Source organism: Cnephaeus nilssonii, assembly GCF_951640355.1.
Source record: "Cnephaeus nilssonii genome assembly, chromosome: 6".
Lineage (NCBI taxonomy): Eukaryota > Metazoa > Chordata > Mammalia > Chiroptera > Vespertilionidae > Cnephaeus > Cnephaeus nilssonii.
The window spans coordinates 104812444-104829800 of NC_137077.1; positions in this window are offsets into that span (position 1 = coordinate 104812444).

Sequence of the window (17357 nt, forward strand, 5' to 3'; positions counted from 1 at the left end):
GTATTGTAGGAGTTTTTCCTAAAAATATACTACCATCACACTATTTCTCATCTATAATTTCTTCCCTCAAAAACATAAGAATTGAAGTTAATATATCATCTGCTAATCTCACAACCTGCTGTCAAACCCTTGAATCAAGTCATTTAGAGTATTTTTTTAAAAATTCTTTACTGTTTAAAGTATTACATATGTCTGTCTCCTTTTCCCCCCATTGACCTCTCCCTGGCCATTCCCACTGCCAAGCAAATGCCTTCACCCTCACCACTCTACTGTCTGAGTCCATTGGTTATGCTTATATGTATGCCATAAAACTCCTTTGGTTGATTTCTTACCCCCAACCACTTTCACCCTTCCCTGCCTTCCCTCTGAGATTTGAAGGTCTATTAAATGCTTCTATGTCTCTGGATCTATTTTTGTTCATCAGTTTATGTTGTTCATTACATTTCACAAATGAGTGAGATCATGTGATATTTATCTTTCTCTGACAATCTTATTTCCCTTAGCATCATGCTCTGCAAGTCCATCCATGCAGTTGTGAATAGTAAGAGTTCTTTCTATTTTGCAGCAGTATACTATTCCATTGTGCAGATGTACCACCTTTTTTAATCCACTCATCTGCTGATGGGCACTTAGGCTGTTTCCAAGTCTTAGCTATTGTAAATTTTGCTGCTATGAATATAGTGGTGCATATACCTTTTGATTGGTGTTTCTGATTTCTTGGGATGTATTCCTATAAGTGGGATTACTGGGTCAAATGGGAGTTCCATTTTTATTTTATTTTTTTAGGAAAATCCATACTGTTTCCCACAGTGGCTGCACCAGTCTGCATTCCCACCAGCAATGCAATTGTCATTTGTTGATTTGTTGATGATAGCCATTCTGACAGGTGTGAGATGATACCTCATTGTCATTTTGATTTGTATCTCTCAGATGATTAGTGACTTTGAACAGGTTTTCATTTGGCCTTCTGTATGTCCCCTTTGAGAAGTGTCTTTTAGGTTCTTTGCCCATTTTTTGACTGGATTGATTGTTTATCTCCTTTTGTTAAATTGTATGAGTTCCCTATAAGTTTTGGAGATTGAACCCTTATAAAAAATAACATTGGTAAACATTTTCTTCCATGCAGTGGGCTCTCATTATTTTGTTGATGGTTTCTTTTGCTATGCAGATTTTTATTTTGATGTAGTCCCATTTGTTTATTTTCTCCTCCGTTTACATTGTCCTAGGAGCTCTATCGGTAAAGATATTGCTAAGACATATGTCTGGTATTTTGCTGCTTATAGATTCTTCTAAGATTTTTATGGTTTCCCATCTAACGTTTAAGTAATTTATCCATTTTGAGTTTATTCTTGTGTATGGTGTAAGTTGGTGGTCTAGTTTCATTTTTTTGCAAGTATCTATGCAATTTTCCCAATACCACTTATTGAAGAGACTGTCTTGACACCATTGTATGCTCTTGCCTCCTTTGTTAAATATTAATTGAGCATAATGGCTTGGGTCAATTTCTGAGTTCTCTGTTCTGTTCCATTGGTCTATGTCTATTCTTGTGTGAGTACCAGGCAGTTTTGAGAACAGTGGCTTTTTAGTATAGCTTGATATCTGGTATTGTGATCCCTCCAACTTTGTTCTTTTTTTTTTTTCCTTCAGAATCGCTGTAGCTATTCTGGGTCTTTTCTTATTCCACATGAATTTTTGGACAGTTTGTTCTAGGTCTGTGAAATATGCTCTTGGTATTTTAATGGAGAGTTCATTGAATATATAGATTGCTTTGGGTAGTATGGACATTGTAATGACGTTGATTCTACCAATCCATGAATACAGAATGTTCTTCCATCTGTTTATGTCTTTCTTTATCTCTTTTTTCAACATCCTGTAGTTTTCCAAGTACAGGTCTTTTACCTCTTTAGTTAAGTTTATTCCTAGGTACCTTAAGTTTTTTAGTGCAATGGTAAATGGGATTGTTTTTTTTTTAATTTATCTTTCTGTGAGTTCATTATCTATAATAATAAAAAGGTTATATGCCAATTAGACTGGACATCTTCCAGATGTTATTCCAGACTTCCTTCCTGATGTAGCCAGAGCCGAAGGAAACCAGTCCGCGTACCAAGTGCCTGCTGGTGGCTGTAGGAGGTAATCCTGGGCCCGGGTGCTGGAGGGAAGCTGGTGCTGGCAGCCCGAGTCCTGGGTGCCAGAGGGAAGCCTATGCCGGCAACAGGGGGGAGGAAGGCCTACTTTTTTTTTTCAATTTCTTTTATTAAGGTATTATATGTGTACATATCTTACCATTGCCCCCCATACCCCACTCCCATATATGCCCTCACCCCCCAGAGTTTTGCGTCCATTGGTTATGCTTATATGCATGTATACAAGTCCTTTGGTTGATCTCTTATCTCCCCCATCTCTCCCTAACCTTCCTGCTGTAATTTCACAGTCTGTTTGATGCTTTACTGCCTCTGTATCTATCTTTTTGTTCCACAGTTTATAATGTTCTTTATTATCCATAAATGAGTGAGATCATGTGGTATTTTTCTTTCATTGACTGGCTTATTTCACTTAGCATAATGTTCTCCAATTCCATCCAGGTTGCTGCAAATGGTAAGAATTTATTCTTTTTTATGGCAGCATAGTATTCCATTGTGTAGATGTACCACAGTTTTCTGATCCAGTCATCTGCTGAATAGCACCTAGGCTGTTTCCAGATCTTAGCTATTGTAAATTGTGCTACTATGAACATAGGGGTGCATACATCCTTTCTTATTGGTCTTCCCAGTTTCTTAGGATATATTCCTAGGAGTGGGATTACTGGGTCAAATGGGAGTTCTATTTTCAGTTTTTTGAGGAAACTCCATACTGTTCTCCACAGTGGCTGCACCAGTCTGCATTCCCATCAGTAGTGCACGAGGGTTCCTTTTTCTCAATATCCTCACCAGCACTTGTCGTTTGTTGATTTGTTGATGATAGCCATTCTGACAGGTGTGAGATGGTACCGCATTGTTGTTTTGAATTGCATCTCTCGGATAATTAGTGATTTTGAGCATGTTGTCATGTGTCTCTTGGCTTTCCTTCTCTCTTCTTTTGAAAAGATTCTATTTAGGTCGGTTGCCCATTTTATTATTGGATCATTTATCTTCCTTTTATTAAGTTGTATAAGCTGCCTGTAGATGTTGGAGATTAAACCTTTATCAGTGATACCATTTGCAAATATGTCCTCCCATAGAGTGGGCTTTCTTGTTGTTTTGTTGATAGTTTCTTTTGCTACTCTTGCACAAATTTTCATGCATTGGGCCTCTAGTTGGAGTATAAAAAAATCCATAGATTCCTGGATATTAATTTTGTATTCTACTATATTGCCAAATTCATTTATTCAGTCTAGTAGTTTTCTGATGCAGTATTTAGGGTTTTTATGTACAATTTCATGTCATCTGCAAATAATAACAGTTTTACTTCTTCTTTTCCAATTTGGATGTCTTTTACTTCTTCTTCTTGTCTGATCATTGTGGCTAGCACTTCCTGTACTGTGTTGAACAGGAGTGGTGAAAGTGGGCATCCCTGTCTTGTTCCTGATCTTAGGGGAAATGGTTTTAGTTTTTGAACATTGAGTATGATGTTGGCTATAGGTTTGTCATATAAGGCTTTTATTATGTGTAGGTATGATCCCTCTACTCTCACTTTGCTCAGAGTTTTTATCAAGAGAGGGTGTTGGATTTTGTCAAATGCTTTTTCTACTTCTACATCAATTGATATGATTATGTGAGTTTTGTCTCTCAATTTGTTTATGTGATGTATCACGTTTATTGATTTGCAGATTTTATACCAGCCTTGGATCCCCAGAATAAATCCCACTTGGTCATGGTGTATGAACTTTCTAATGTATTGCTGGATCTTATTTGCTAATGTTTTCTTGAGGATGTTAGCATCTATGTTCATCAGGGATATTGGCCTGTAATTCTCTTTCTTTGTAGTGTCTTTGTAGGTTTTGGGATTAGGTTAATGCTAGATTCATAGAAACAGCTTAGAAGTGTTCCTTCCTCTTAAATTTTTAGGAACTATCTGATGAGGGTAGGTTTGAGTCCTTCTTTGAATGTTTGGTAAAACTCCCCTGTGAAGCCATCTGGCCCAGGGCTTTTATTTGCAGGAAGTTTTTATTATTATTATTATTATTTATTACTGCTTCAATTTCCTCCATAGTTATCAGCCTATTAAGATTTTTTATTCTTCCTGATTGAGTTTTGGAAGATTGCATTTTTCTAGGGATATGTCCATTTCCTCTAGGTTGTCTATTTGGTTAAATAGAGTATTTCATAGTATTTTTTTACAACCCTTTGTATTACTGTGGGGTCCGTTGTTACTTCACCTCTTCCATTTCTTATTTTTTTAAAATACGATTTTTATAGATTTCAGAGAAGAAGGAAGAGGGAGAGACAGATATAAAGATCAACGATGAAAGAGAATCATTGATTGGCTGCCTCCTGCATGCCCTCCCATCCACCCCCAGGGATCTAGCCAACAAACCAGGGATGTGCCCTTCCCTGGAATCAGACCTGGCACCTTCAGTCCACAGATGAATGCTCTATCCCCCTTTATTTTGTTCCTCTTTCTTTGCTTCTTGGTGATCCTGGCTAGAGGTTCATCAATCATGTTTATCCTTTCAAAGAAAGGTTTTATTGATCTTTTGAATTGCTTTTATAGTGTCTGGGTCATTTTTTTCCACTCCAATCTTTATTTCCTTTCTTCTGCTTACTCTGGGCTTTTCGTGTTATTCTCCTTCTAATTTTTTAAGTTATAGGGATAGATACTTTATTACCAGTTTTTCTTGTTTTATTGAGGTAAGTAATAATGCTATGAACTTTCCTCTCAGGACTGCTTTCACTGTGTTGCATAGATTTTGGATTGTTGTGTTTTCATTGCCATTTTTTAGGATTTTTAAAATTTCTTCTATTTCTTGTTTTTTGAGGTAGGCCTGGAGAGCTATAAACTGCCTTCTCAGGACTGCTTTCATTGTGTCCCATAGATTTTGGATAGTTGTGTTTTCATTGTCATTCGTTTCCAGGATGTTTTTAATTTCTTCTTTGATCTCTTTGGTAACCCAATCACTGTTTAATAGCATGCTATTCAACTTCCAAGTGTTTGAATTTTTTGGATTGTTTTTATTGTAGTTTATTTCTGATATTATGCCATTGTGGTCTGAGAAGATGCTTGATATGATTTCAATCTTTTTGAATTTGGGTAGACTTTGCTTGTGACCCAATATGTGGTCTATTTTTGAAAATGTCCCATGTGCACTTGAGAAGAACGTATATTCCATGGCTTTGGTATGAAATGTTCGGAAGATGTCAATTAAGTCCTTCTGATCTAGTGAGTCATTTAGGATTGCTGTTTCTTTGCTGATTATTTTTGTCTAGAGGATTTATTCTGTCATGTAGTGGTGTATTAAGGTCCCCTACTATGATTGTAGTGTTGTTGATCTCTCCCTTGATATCTTCCAGGAGTTTGTTTTTATGTATTTGGCTGCTCCTGCATTGGGTGCATATATGTTTATCAGGGTTATATCCTCTTGTTGTATTGATCCCTTTAGTATTATCAAGTTAAGGCCTTCACTTTGAGGTCAATTTTGTCAGATATAAGTATTGCTACCCCAGCTTTTTTCATTTCCATTTGCCTGAAAGATATTTTTCCATCCCTTCACTTTCAGTCTATTTGAGTCCTTTGTTCTGAGGTGGGTCCCTTGTAGACAGCATATATATGGCTAATATATATTTTTTTATCCATTCATTCACTCAGTGTCTTTCGATTGGAGCATTTAATCTGTTTACGATTAAAGTTATTATTAAAAGGTACTTGTTTTTAGCCATTTTTATTTTTTTGTGCCGGTGTTCCTTCTTACCTTTTTATTTCTTCTTTTTACACCAGTCCCTTTAGCAATTCTTGCATTGCTGGCTTGGTAGTGATAAACTCCCTTAACCTTTTTTTTTTTTTTGTCTGTGAAGCTTCTGATTTGCCCTTCAATTTTAAATGATAGCCTTGCTGGATAGAGTATTCTTGGATTCAGTCCTTTGCTTTGCATCACTTTATAAATTTCCTTCCATTCTTTTCTGGCCTGATCTGTTTCTGTTGAGAAATCCTTTGATAATCTAATGGGAGCTCTCTTGTATGTAACTTTCTGTCTCTCTCTTGCAGCCTTTAAGATTCTCTCTTTGTTCTGAACATTTGCCATCGTAATTATGATGTGTCTTGGTATGGGTCTTTTCGGGTTCATCTTGCTTGGGACTCTCTGTTTTTGTGTGAATTTTTTCTTCCCCACATTGGAAATTTTCTGACATTATTTCTTCAAATAGGTTTTCTAACCCTAGTTCCTCTTCCTGTTGTTCTGGCTCCCCTATTATTCGTATGTTGCTTTGTTTCATGTTGTCCCATAGTTCCCTTAGGCTCTCCTCCTGTCTTTTAACTTTTTCCTCCAATTGCAATTCAGTTTGGGTGTGTTTTGCTTCCCTGTCTTCTAATTCGCTAATTCAGTCCTCCGCTTCTCCTAGTCTATTGTTGAAACTTTCCTTGATATTTTTATTGCAGCTATATCACTCTTGATTTCTTCTTTATTCTTACATAAGTTGTTGATGTTTTTTCCCTCCATCTGGTTTGTGCACTCTATGAACCCTTATTCTGAATTCTTTTTCAGACATATTGCATGCCTCTGTTTCCTTTAGCTGCTTTTCTGGTGATTCCCCCTTTTCTTTCCTTTGGGGATTTTTTTGTCTGCACATTTTTGGTCTCACCAATGGATCTAGATGTCAACTTGTGCAGGGGCTGCTCCTCAGTTGGCAGCGGCTCCTCTGGTGGGTGCTGTTCACAGCTGTGGTGGCTCCTGTGCTGGTGGGGGAGGCTGATCACGATGCTGCTGCTCCTCGGACAGGTGCAGTCTGCTCACGTGGCTGCTGCTACTTTGGTGGGGCTGGACTGCTCACATGGCTGCTGCTCTTTGAATGGGGTCTGACCGCATGCTGCTGCTGTTCCTTAGATGGGGTGGGCTGCTCATGAGTCTTCTGCTCCTTGGACAGGGGCAGGTTGCTTGCAGGGCCACTGCTCCTTGTACGGTGTGGGCTGCACGTGCAGCTGCTGCTTCTCAGACGGGGTGTGGTCTGCTCGCAAAGCTTCTGCTCCTCAGACGGGACAGGCTGCTTACATGGCTGCTGCTCCTCAGATGAAGGCAGACTGCTCACCTGGCTGCTGCTTGTTAGACAGGTACAGACTGAATGTGGCTTCTGCTCCTCGACCATTATGGGCTGCGTAGGGCTGCCCTCCTCAGTCATTGGATGACTGCTCATGTGGATGCTGCTTCTCGGACTGCGGTGGGCTGCTTGGGCAGCTGCTGCTCCTCGAATGGGAATGGGTGGCTTGCTGAGCTGCTGTTCCTCAGATGGGGGGGCGGGGTTGCTCACACAGCTGCTTCTCCTCGGATGGGGGCAGGGTGTGGGCTGTGTGCAGCTGTTGCTCCTCAGACGGGGGCGGGCTGTGCAGGGCTGTTGCTCCTCGGTTGTGGGCAGGCTGCTTGCAGCTGCTGCTCCTCAGATGGGGCGGGCTGCTCACATGGCTGCTACTCCTTGGATGAGGGAGCAGGTAGCTCACACAGCTGCTGCTCCTTGGACAGGGGCAGGACATGTGAGGCTGCTGCTCTTAACTCTGGGGTGGGCTGCTTGCAGGGTTGATGCTCCTTGAACAGGAGCAGGCTGCTCACGTGTCTGCTGCTCATGTGATCGCAGTGCCCTGGGCTAAAGCATTGGGCCAGTCAGAGGGGAGTGTGCTTCAGAACTCACAGGAGACTGTGTCCAGTGTGGCTGGACACTCATTGACCATGGGACCACAGCCAAGGTAGCAGGTCCCTGGCAGGTGGATGTAGAGTCCCAGGTGTTATCTGAAGGCACACTGGGTGAAGTTGAGGCTGGGCTCCCCATTACAGAAACTCTCCCCTTCAAAAGGGCTATGCCTCTGAGGAAGAGCCAGCCTCCTGGTACTGTTTGCAATAGTAGCAGAGGCTGCCTAGTTAGGCAAGTCCGGTTAGCCTACCCCCAAAGGTTCTGCGGGATCTAACTGTGCCTCACTAACACATACACATACACACACCCCACATGACCACACACTCCTCTTTTGCTCCCTCACTCACTCACCCTCTCTCCCTCACTGCTGCCTTCTTCCTGCCTCTGTAGTTGAGTCTGGGGTGTTATTGACCCATTCGTGGATGGAGTTTCCTCTCTAGGTGTCTGATTATGTGGCTTGCTCTCTAGCACATTGGCCAAACAGGATAAAATTCACCTCAACAAGACATGACACAAAGGGAACAAAGCACGAATGTACTCATGACACCAATAACCCCAATATAAGTGACCACTTGAGAAAAGAGAATTAGGGGAGAGAAAAGAGAGCACAAATGATATCGAAGATAGAAAAAAAGATAAGAGAGAAAAAAAGGAAGAGAAAAGAGAATATATATATATATATATATATATATATATATATATATATATATATGGAGGAAACCCCACAGAACCAATAGAAAAAACAAAAAAATACAAACACCAAACACCCAGCAAAGAGGGTGGGGGCAGAATCTGTAGAGGCTGAACTTATATATGGAAAATAAGGTTAAGAATTGGATGAATATGAGGAGGACTTCAATTCAGTATAGAGGAAGTAGAGAGGAGATTAGTGGATAAGAAGAAAGAATGAGAAGAAAATAATAATGATAAATTTACAAAAAATTAATTTAAAAAATGGTATAAAAATAAAAAATATCAAATAAAAATAAAATAGAGTGATGGAAAATAATGCGAAAAGAAATAGAAAATAAAGCAACAAACAAAAATGAAGAAAAAAGATAACAAAATATAAATAAAAAAATAAAAATAAAAATAATGATGAAAAAGTGAAGTGTTTCTTTGGCTGGATAAAGATCCCAGTCTTCTGTACTGTACTGTTTCTCACTTTCCTGTTTCTGGGACTGAAGGCCTCTCTTTAGGCCAGTCCCTGTGGACTCTCAGGGACTATTCAGATTTTTTTAAATCCTTTGTACCATTCAGGGTGGAATCTGGGTGTGGCTATATTGGTTGCCTGGAGATTGGAGGGAGGGGCTATCTCCTCAGGAGGAAATGGCTGTCCAGGTCTGGGCTCAGATATGACTCAGCACCAGATTTGCTGCCACTTCTCCTGGACCCCCTTCTATCCCCAAACTCTCCCCAGACTCCACAAGTCCCCACCTTCTCCTCCACCTCAGCCACGGGTTAGTGTCTGTATCCTAAAGGTCCTATGAACTAGATTCAGTGAAGAAAAGCACAGACCACAGAGAGGGGAATGATTGGGCCTCTGCAAGCTCCTTTCCTGCCAGCACTGTGTGGTCTGTTCAGTCCTTCAGGCTGCCCCCTCTGGGCTCCACCTTTCATGACTGTGGACCCAGATCTAGAATCCCCTGCCTCCAGCAGTCCTGTGGACCTTCTTTCCACAGTCAGATGCTGTTCCTGTCCCCAGGGATGTGGTTATGTGCTGTGCAGTTTACCTCTGACCCTCTGGGCTCAGAGGTCTGGCAGACTCTCCTGCCCAGATCCTTGATTTTACCTTTCTCCAGGGGTCCTCTACCCTTCCTGGCTGAAAATTGTCTCACCAGCTGAGTCTTCTTTGCCAATTCAGGGTGGATGTTATTTATTTCAGCTGCTCATTCTATTTGCTCTGGGACAAGGCTTGGGACACGTCCGTCCATTCTGCTGCCATTTTGTCTGTCCTATTTTTATTCTTTATGCCTGTGTTATTTCTTTCCTTTCTATTTCTTCTTCTTACAACAGTCCCTTTAGCATTTGTTGCATTCATGGTTTGGTGGTGATAATTCCCTTAGCCTTTTTTGTCTATGAAGCTCCTGATTTCACCTTCAATTTTGAATGATAGCCTTACTGCATAGAGTATTCTTGGAGTCAGTCCTTTGCTTTGCATCACTTTGTATACTTTATACTATTCTTTTCTTGCCTCTTGTGTTTCTCTTGAAAAATTATTTGATAGTTTAATGGGAGATGCCTCGTAGGTAACTCTCCATCTCTCTCTTGCAGCTCTTGATATTCTCTCTTTTTCATTAATGATTGCCATTGTAACTATGATGTGTCTTGGCATGGGTCTTTTTGGATTCATCTTGTTTGGGACTCTCTGTTCTTGTGTGACCTTTTTCTTCCCCACATCAGGGAAGTATTTTTTTTGGTCATTTTTCTTCAAATATGTTGTCTAATACTTAATCCTCTTCTTGTCCTTTTGGAACCCCTATTATATGGATGTTGCTTCATTTCACATTGTCCCAAAACTCCCTTAAGCTCTTCTCCTGCTTTCTAATTTTTTCTCCATTTTGCTATTCAGATTGGGTGTGTTTTCTGCCCTGTCTTCTAACTCACTGATTCGGTTCTCTGCTACTTCTAGTCTACAGTTGATATCTTCCATTGTATTTTTTATTGTTGCTATATCATTGTTCATCTCCTGTTGATTCTTAAATATGTTCATAATTATCACATCCACTTGGTTTAGGAACTGTGCGACCCTTATTCTGAATTCTTTCTCTGACATATTGCTTGCTACAATTTCATTTAGTTCCTTTTCTGGTGAGTCTTCATTTTCTTTCCTTTAGAGGTTGTTTCTTTGTCTCCCCATTTTTGCTGTCTTTTTCTGGCACTGAACTTCCTGTTTAGGGTCCAAGGGGTTGAAGCTCCTCATGGTTTAGTGATCTGAGACTCGCTAGACCAGTGGTCGGCAAACTCATTAGTCAACAGAGCCAAATATCAACAGTACAACAACTGAAATTTCTTTTGAGAGCTAAATTTTTTAAACTTAAACTTCTTCTAACGCCACTTCTTCAAAATAGACTCGCCCAGGCCATGGTGTTTTGTGGAAGAGCCACACTCAAGGGGCCGCATGTGGCTCGCGAGCCGCAGTTTGCCGAACACGGCGCTAGACTGAAAGGTGAGTATTCTTTGAGTTTCACACCTTTATTGTCTCTACTCTGAGTTTACACCCTTCTCCCATGGATCTGGTCCCTCAGTTGTCCACTTCAGATTCTTAGGATTGTAGGCAGCACATGCCCAGTTCCTCTAGTATGTGACTCCCTGTGATGTCCCAGAGCCCTCTGGCATGCAATTCACTGTGTGGCCTTAGCACCCAATTCAGGATGGCATCCTATGACCCTCTGGTAGCACACATGCAGCGTGGTCCTGTGACCTGTGGCTGGACACACCAGGTCATACCACCAGCTCTGACCTGGGCCAGGGCTAGGGCATGCACCAGGTAACAGCTCTGTCCACACCAGGCAGTGAAGCCAGCACAGGATGGAAGACTCTGTCCATGCTGGGGGCAGAGCACTCACCAGTCTGGGGATTCAGGCAGGCAAGGGGTACCCCTGGCTTGTACTCACAGCATGAGGACTTGTAGCACAGGATACTGGGATGCTGGGTTTGGTTTTCTGTGAGGTGTTGCAGCTTGGGAGGTCTCTCTGATGTGCACTAACTGCAGACATCTGGGACCTGCAGGGTGGTACCATGCTGCTCATTGCTGGGGCACAGTGTGGTTCCACATGTGTTGTGGCTGTAAGCAGCTCTCTCCACCCCTCTGCACCCAAGTTCAGTCTAAGTGTTGGTATGACTGCACTCCTGGCCTCCATTGCTCCCCTCTGCAAGATGGAATGGGTTCTGTGCTAAAACTGTACCAGCCTGTGAGTGCCCATGGTGGTGGCAGGGGCTCCCTGTCTAGGAGAGGCAGATATGCCAGTCTCACAGACTCCTGCAATGTCTAATTGTCCCTCATTCCCCCTCTCACATACACCCACACACACACACACACACACACACACACACACACCACATATTTTTTCTCCTTTACTCACTAACACTCTCTTCCTCCTTGCTCTCCTGTTGATCACTATGTTTGAATCTTAGAGTATTTTTTTTAAAGATATTTTTGATGCAATTGTGTTTCAAAAATGTCTCAGAATTGTCTATAGTCCCAGAACTTCCATTTCAGCCTGGTTTCTCTGAACTTGAGGTTGACTTGATCTCGCTTTGGTTGTGTCTTTTAGTTTATGTTCATAATTCACACCCCTCCTTCATCTATGCTGCTATCCTTTTTCTTTTGAACACTCAATTTTTAAATATAATTGCCTAAAGTCCTGTGGTTATGGTAGCTGGCTTATGGTTTACACTTGCAGAGTTGTTTTTTTTTCCTTTGCACTGTACTGCAAAGCACTAAATGTTAACTTTGTTTCAATCTCTATAGACTGGTTCTCTAAATGATGCTATTTAACCTATAGTGGTGATTGTTTGAACATGCTTCACATCCTAGACATTCAAATGAACCATAATCTTGTTTTAGGATAGAATCCAAATAGATTAATACTTTGAGATGATATTATAAGAATGTTTTTGAGAAGAGGAGAAATTTGCACTTGTAATCACTATTAACTACAAAAGGGTGGCCATAAGGACCATTTCCAGGCTGTCAGTCTGCACTAGGTGTCCTGCATTGAAGGCCAATGTCCAATTATCTCCAGCCAGACTTGGATCAGTGTTACTGGTAGGAAAGACAAGTGCCTGAAATACACCAGAAGTCTGATTATAGTGAACATAGAATGAATGCCAAGCCTCCATGGATCCACTAAAACCTGTCCAAGTTGGCAGTTCACCTTACATTTTTCTGCACAGGATCAACCTTTGGCTCTTAACAGTATTTGATCTCACCTAGAGATGAAAAACACAATCAGCCATGCCTTATCCATGTTAGAATCTGTGTGCCATCCACATTGCTACATTTTTCCATGATGCCAAAGACAATTGCCCTTCATTGTGTGTTCTGATTATAATGACAGTTATGTATTTGTGTGAGTCAACTTGAAAATGTATTTCTATTCACCCAACTTGCACACCAGCTCAGGCAAATTTTGTAGACTGATACATTTTACATATGTGTTTTCTTTTCTGTTTTCCCACTTAATGTGACCTTTGAGGAATGTGTCATAATTTCATTTTGGTTAAAAAGGGAAAGTGCTAGTCAAAAATTTTAGAGAGAACTATTGGACACATCTCAAAAAATTATCATGAGTTGGCCTGAAAGACAGCCATGGAATCCAACCTAGAGATGTGGCTCAACTATGGCATTCCTAAGCACAATGGTCATTTGCCTCCCTTTTCTAGTTCCAGTGCTGGGTTTCCCTTGGTGGATTATATGAACTTTATTGGAAATGTTCAGAGGGTCCAAGATAGATATTGAATAGGTGGAAGCTACATACATCTCCTGGTGCCAAACCAAATTTACAGAGAAATTATAGAGCAATCAACCTAAATGACTAACTGAAGGACAGCTGAACAGGAGTACTATAGTTGAGGATTTATAGAAGAAGCTTCAAAGAGACTGATAAGAAGGGAGATGTGGAGAGGGCTGACACTCGCACCCAGGTGTGGTAGCTGAGAAATCCGAGGGATATCTCAGCTGCAAAAGGATCTCTGAAGTTTCATGGGGTCTCAACCCCACACTGAAACCTTCAGAGCCCCAGGGCTTAGAAGAGGAACATCTGGCAGTGACAATCAGCAAGGACTCTGTCCACTTGGAAGAGGAGGGAATCTGCTAAAATCCTAGATGCTCTCCTAAATGGCCAACCCACAGGAGTTTGTTCTTGGTAGTAGGGCTTTGGTAGTAAGGCTCTGGTAACTCAGGGCACATGGGAGTCATAAAGAGAAGATCTAGATGGTATGGCTCTGGAAAAGATCTGGAGGGTTGACTACTGAGATCCTGGTCCTAAGTCAACTGCCAGGACTGCCCTCAGACACCATGTCACAGGGTCAGACACTCTTATTCTAACAGCATCAGCTGGAAGAGTGAATTAATCTGGTCCTCCAAATACTGGTAACACCACCATGCCAAGCTTGAGTCCATTATAAAGGACTGTTTGCTGCACCCAACAGGGACCTGTGTTAAGCTCTTTTTTTTCTGGGGAAACTATAGGCAGACACTTAGATAGTAATTTAACTGTGTGGCTTTGGAATGGGGGCTAATCTTTCCCCCATCCTGTGTGTTTGGAAGGCGCCAACCCCAAGGAATACTCCCTTGATCTGATTTCCCAAGTTCTGGTGGCCTCATCCTATTGAGTTCAGTTATGCAAGGGGAAAGGAACACTGCTCATACCCGAAAATTCAGAGCGCATCTCGCTCAGAACCATTTTTCAGGCTTTGATTGTGAGGCTGCAGAGCTACATGGAGGCATGCAGCTTGCTCCCTTCCCATGGACTGGCACCATCCCCCATAGAAGACTGCTTTGATCTGTTTTAACAATTCCCACTGGCCTAATCTGCTACACTCAGTTTCATGGGAGAAAAGGAACAACTCAGCTCAGAGGTAAAACATTTGGAGTGTGTCTCCCTCAGAGGCTCCCACAGGCATGACTAAAGAGCTAAAGGAAGGATTGCAGCTCACCCCCTTCCTGTGGTCCAGCCAGTGCCAGCACCAATAGAACGCTTTCTTGATCTGTTTACACAAGTTATGGTGGCCCCACCATGCAGAGCTTACTCCTACAATAGAGACATCTGGCTGAACCCAACCTGAACCTGTTGGCGTGCTCCTCCTGGGAGAGCTGGAGTTGGAGACTTCTAGAAGAGACTAAGTGGCACAGCTCTGCAATAGGGGAAACATTCTCCCCATTTAATGCCTGACCATGCTGTCCTCAAGTAGGAGACCCACTAGCCCCATCCTGCATACCTGGTGGCCCAACCCTACCAAATGATCCATGCAGAAGGGTCAGTGGGATGCAGCCAGCTTGGGCACACTCTACAGCCTTTCTTCATAAGATTCTGGAGGAACTCTGGGAAAGTTCATGGAGTAGTGGAGTAGCCAACAGGTGGAGGTCAACCTTCTTTTTTATTTACTCCTAGCTCAGAGCCTCAGGAAACTAACCCTTGTACACAGCTTTTCCCTCCCCCATACACTGAGGCCAATTAGACACAGCCACAAAGAGTGAATAGTGTGGTAGTTCTAGATTGGTACCCCAAGGCTGGGTACACAAAATATCTGATATAGACCTGCACTTGAACCCTAGCCAAGTGGGACCAGAAGCAACAAGACCAGTGATGGGCTTCAAACCACACCAGAGTTTGACCCAACTTCACACAAATGGCACAGACAAAGAGTGACTCTGAAAGACACCAGATCATTCTTGGAACAACTCTGTCTTAGTGAGAAGCCCCTAAACAGTGACTCAGACACAGTGAACAAGGTCTATCCTTATAGTGAGCCAGCCTGAGGGTTAACTCTACCCACAAACAGGCCAACAGCATTCAAGACTCAAATAAAACAGGAGGGAACACATAACTCACACAAGAATCATCTCTGCAGGACTTAGCTCAGGTGATCTAGAAAACTGCATTACTGAGACCCAAAAGGTACCTAAATCAGAAAGCCCTCATAACAAGCTTGGGAGTCATAGCAGATCTACTGAATGCATAGACAAAATGGGGACACAAAAAATATGCCCCAGATGAAAGAAATACCTAAATAGAATTAAATGAAATGGAAGCAATCAAGATGCAGAGTTTTAAATGATGGTTATAAGGATGCTCAAGAACTTTAGAGGAACAATGGATAATTTCAAAGGGTCCTCAAACTTTTTAAACGGGGCCAGTTCACTGTCCCTCAGACCATTGGAGGGCCGGACTATACTTTAAAAAAAAACTATGAACAAATTCCTATGCACACTGCACATTTTGAAGTAAAAAAAAAACAAAACGAAAAACGGCAAAAACACCCACATGTGGCCCGCGGGCCGTAGTTTGAGGACGCCTGACTTAAACAGATATCAAACATTTAAAGGGAATAGAAACCATAAAGAAGACCGTCGTAAATGAAAAATACAATACATTAGGTCCTCGGGTTATGTCAGAGATCTGTTCCTACGGCGCAATGTAATGCGATTTTCCCATAAGTCAGAACCCACCTACATAAGCACCTACGTCATTCACATGGAGCACATACACAGCAATAATGAAGTGAAACACTAAAAAAAATTTAAAAGGATAACAATTCCTGACCTTTACTTGTGGTAAATAAACAATAAAAAACATAAAGCTCATATGTACATACATCAAAATGATGGAACTTTTTAAAATAAATGAACTAGAGGCCTAGTGCAAGAAATTTGTGCATGAGGGATGTGTGTCCCTCAGCCCAGCATGAACCCTCTCCAATCTGGGACCCCTCTAGGATGTCCAACTGCCCATTTAGGCCCAACCCCAGGATCAGGTCTAAACGAGCAGTCAGACATCCCTCTCACAATCCAGGACTGCTGGCTCCCAGCCGTTCGCCTGCCTGCCTGCCTGATTGCCCCTAACCACTTCTGGCTGCCAGCCTAATCACCCCTAACCACTCCTCTGCCAGCCTGATCAACGCCTAACTGCTCCCCTGCAAGCCCAATTGCCCCTAACTGCCCTCCCCTGCCAGCCTGGTCACCCCTAACTGCTCTTCCCTGCTGGCCTGGTTGCCCCTAACTATCCTCCCCTGTAGGCCTGGTTCCCCCCAACTGCCCTCCCCTGCTGGCCTTGTCCCTCCCTATTACCCTCCCCTGCTGGCCTGATCCCCCACAACTGCCCTCCCCTGCAGGCCATCTTGTGGTGGACATCTTGTGACCACATGGGGGTGGCCATCTTGTGTTGGAGTGATGGTCAATTTGCATATTACCTCTTTATTATATAGGATGGGAGATGGCGACATAACCACGAAATGACTTACATCAAGTCCGACATAACCTGGGGACTGCCTGTATCTGGTATGAAGAATACTCTAGAAGGAATAAAAAAGCAGGTTATATAAACAAAGAATCAAATTAACAATTTAGAGGACAAGACAACAGAAAGCAATCAAGCAAAGCAACAACAACAAAAAAGAGAATTTCTAAAAATGAGGAAAGTCTAAGGGACCTCTGGGAGAACATCTATACTAATAATAGAGAAATATGCAAATTGGCCAGGATGCTGTCATGTAACGACCAATCAAGATGGGGGTGGGGCCGTGGTGGAGAGCTCTCAGCATGCCTGTGCCAGGGGTCAGAAGGGCGCAGAGAGGCAGGGAGAGCAGCTAGGCAGTTAGGGGGGTCAGACCAGGAGGGGAGAGCACATAGGCAGTTAGGAAGATCAGGCTGGCAGGGGAGGGCAGTTAAGGAAATCAGGCCAGGAGGGGAGAGCAGTTAGGGGGATCAGGCCAGCAGGAGAGAGCAGTTAGGACCATCAGGCCAGCAGGGTAGCAGTTAGGGCCATCAGGCAGGCAGGTGAGCATTTAGGAGCCAGTGGATCTGGATTGCGAGAGAGATCCTGG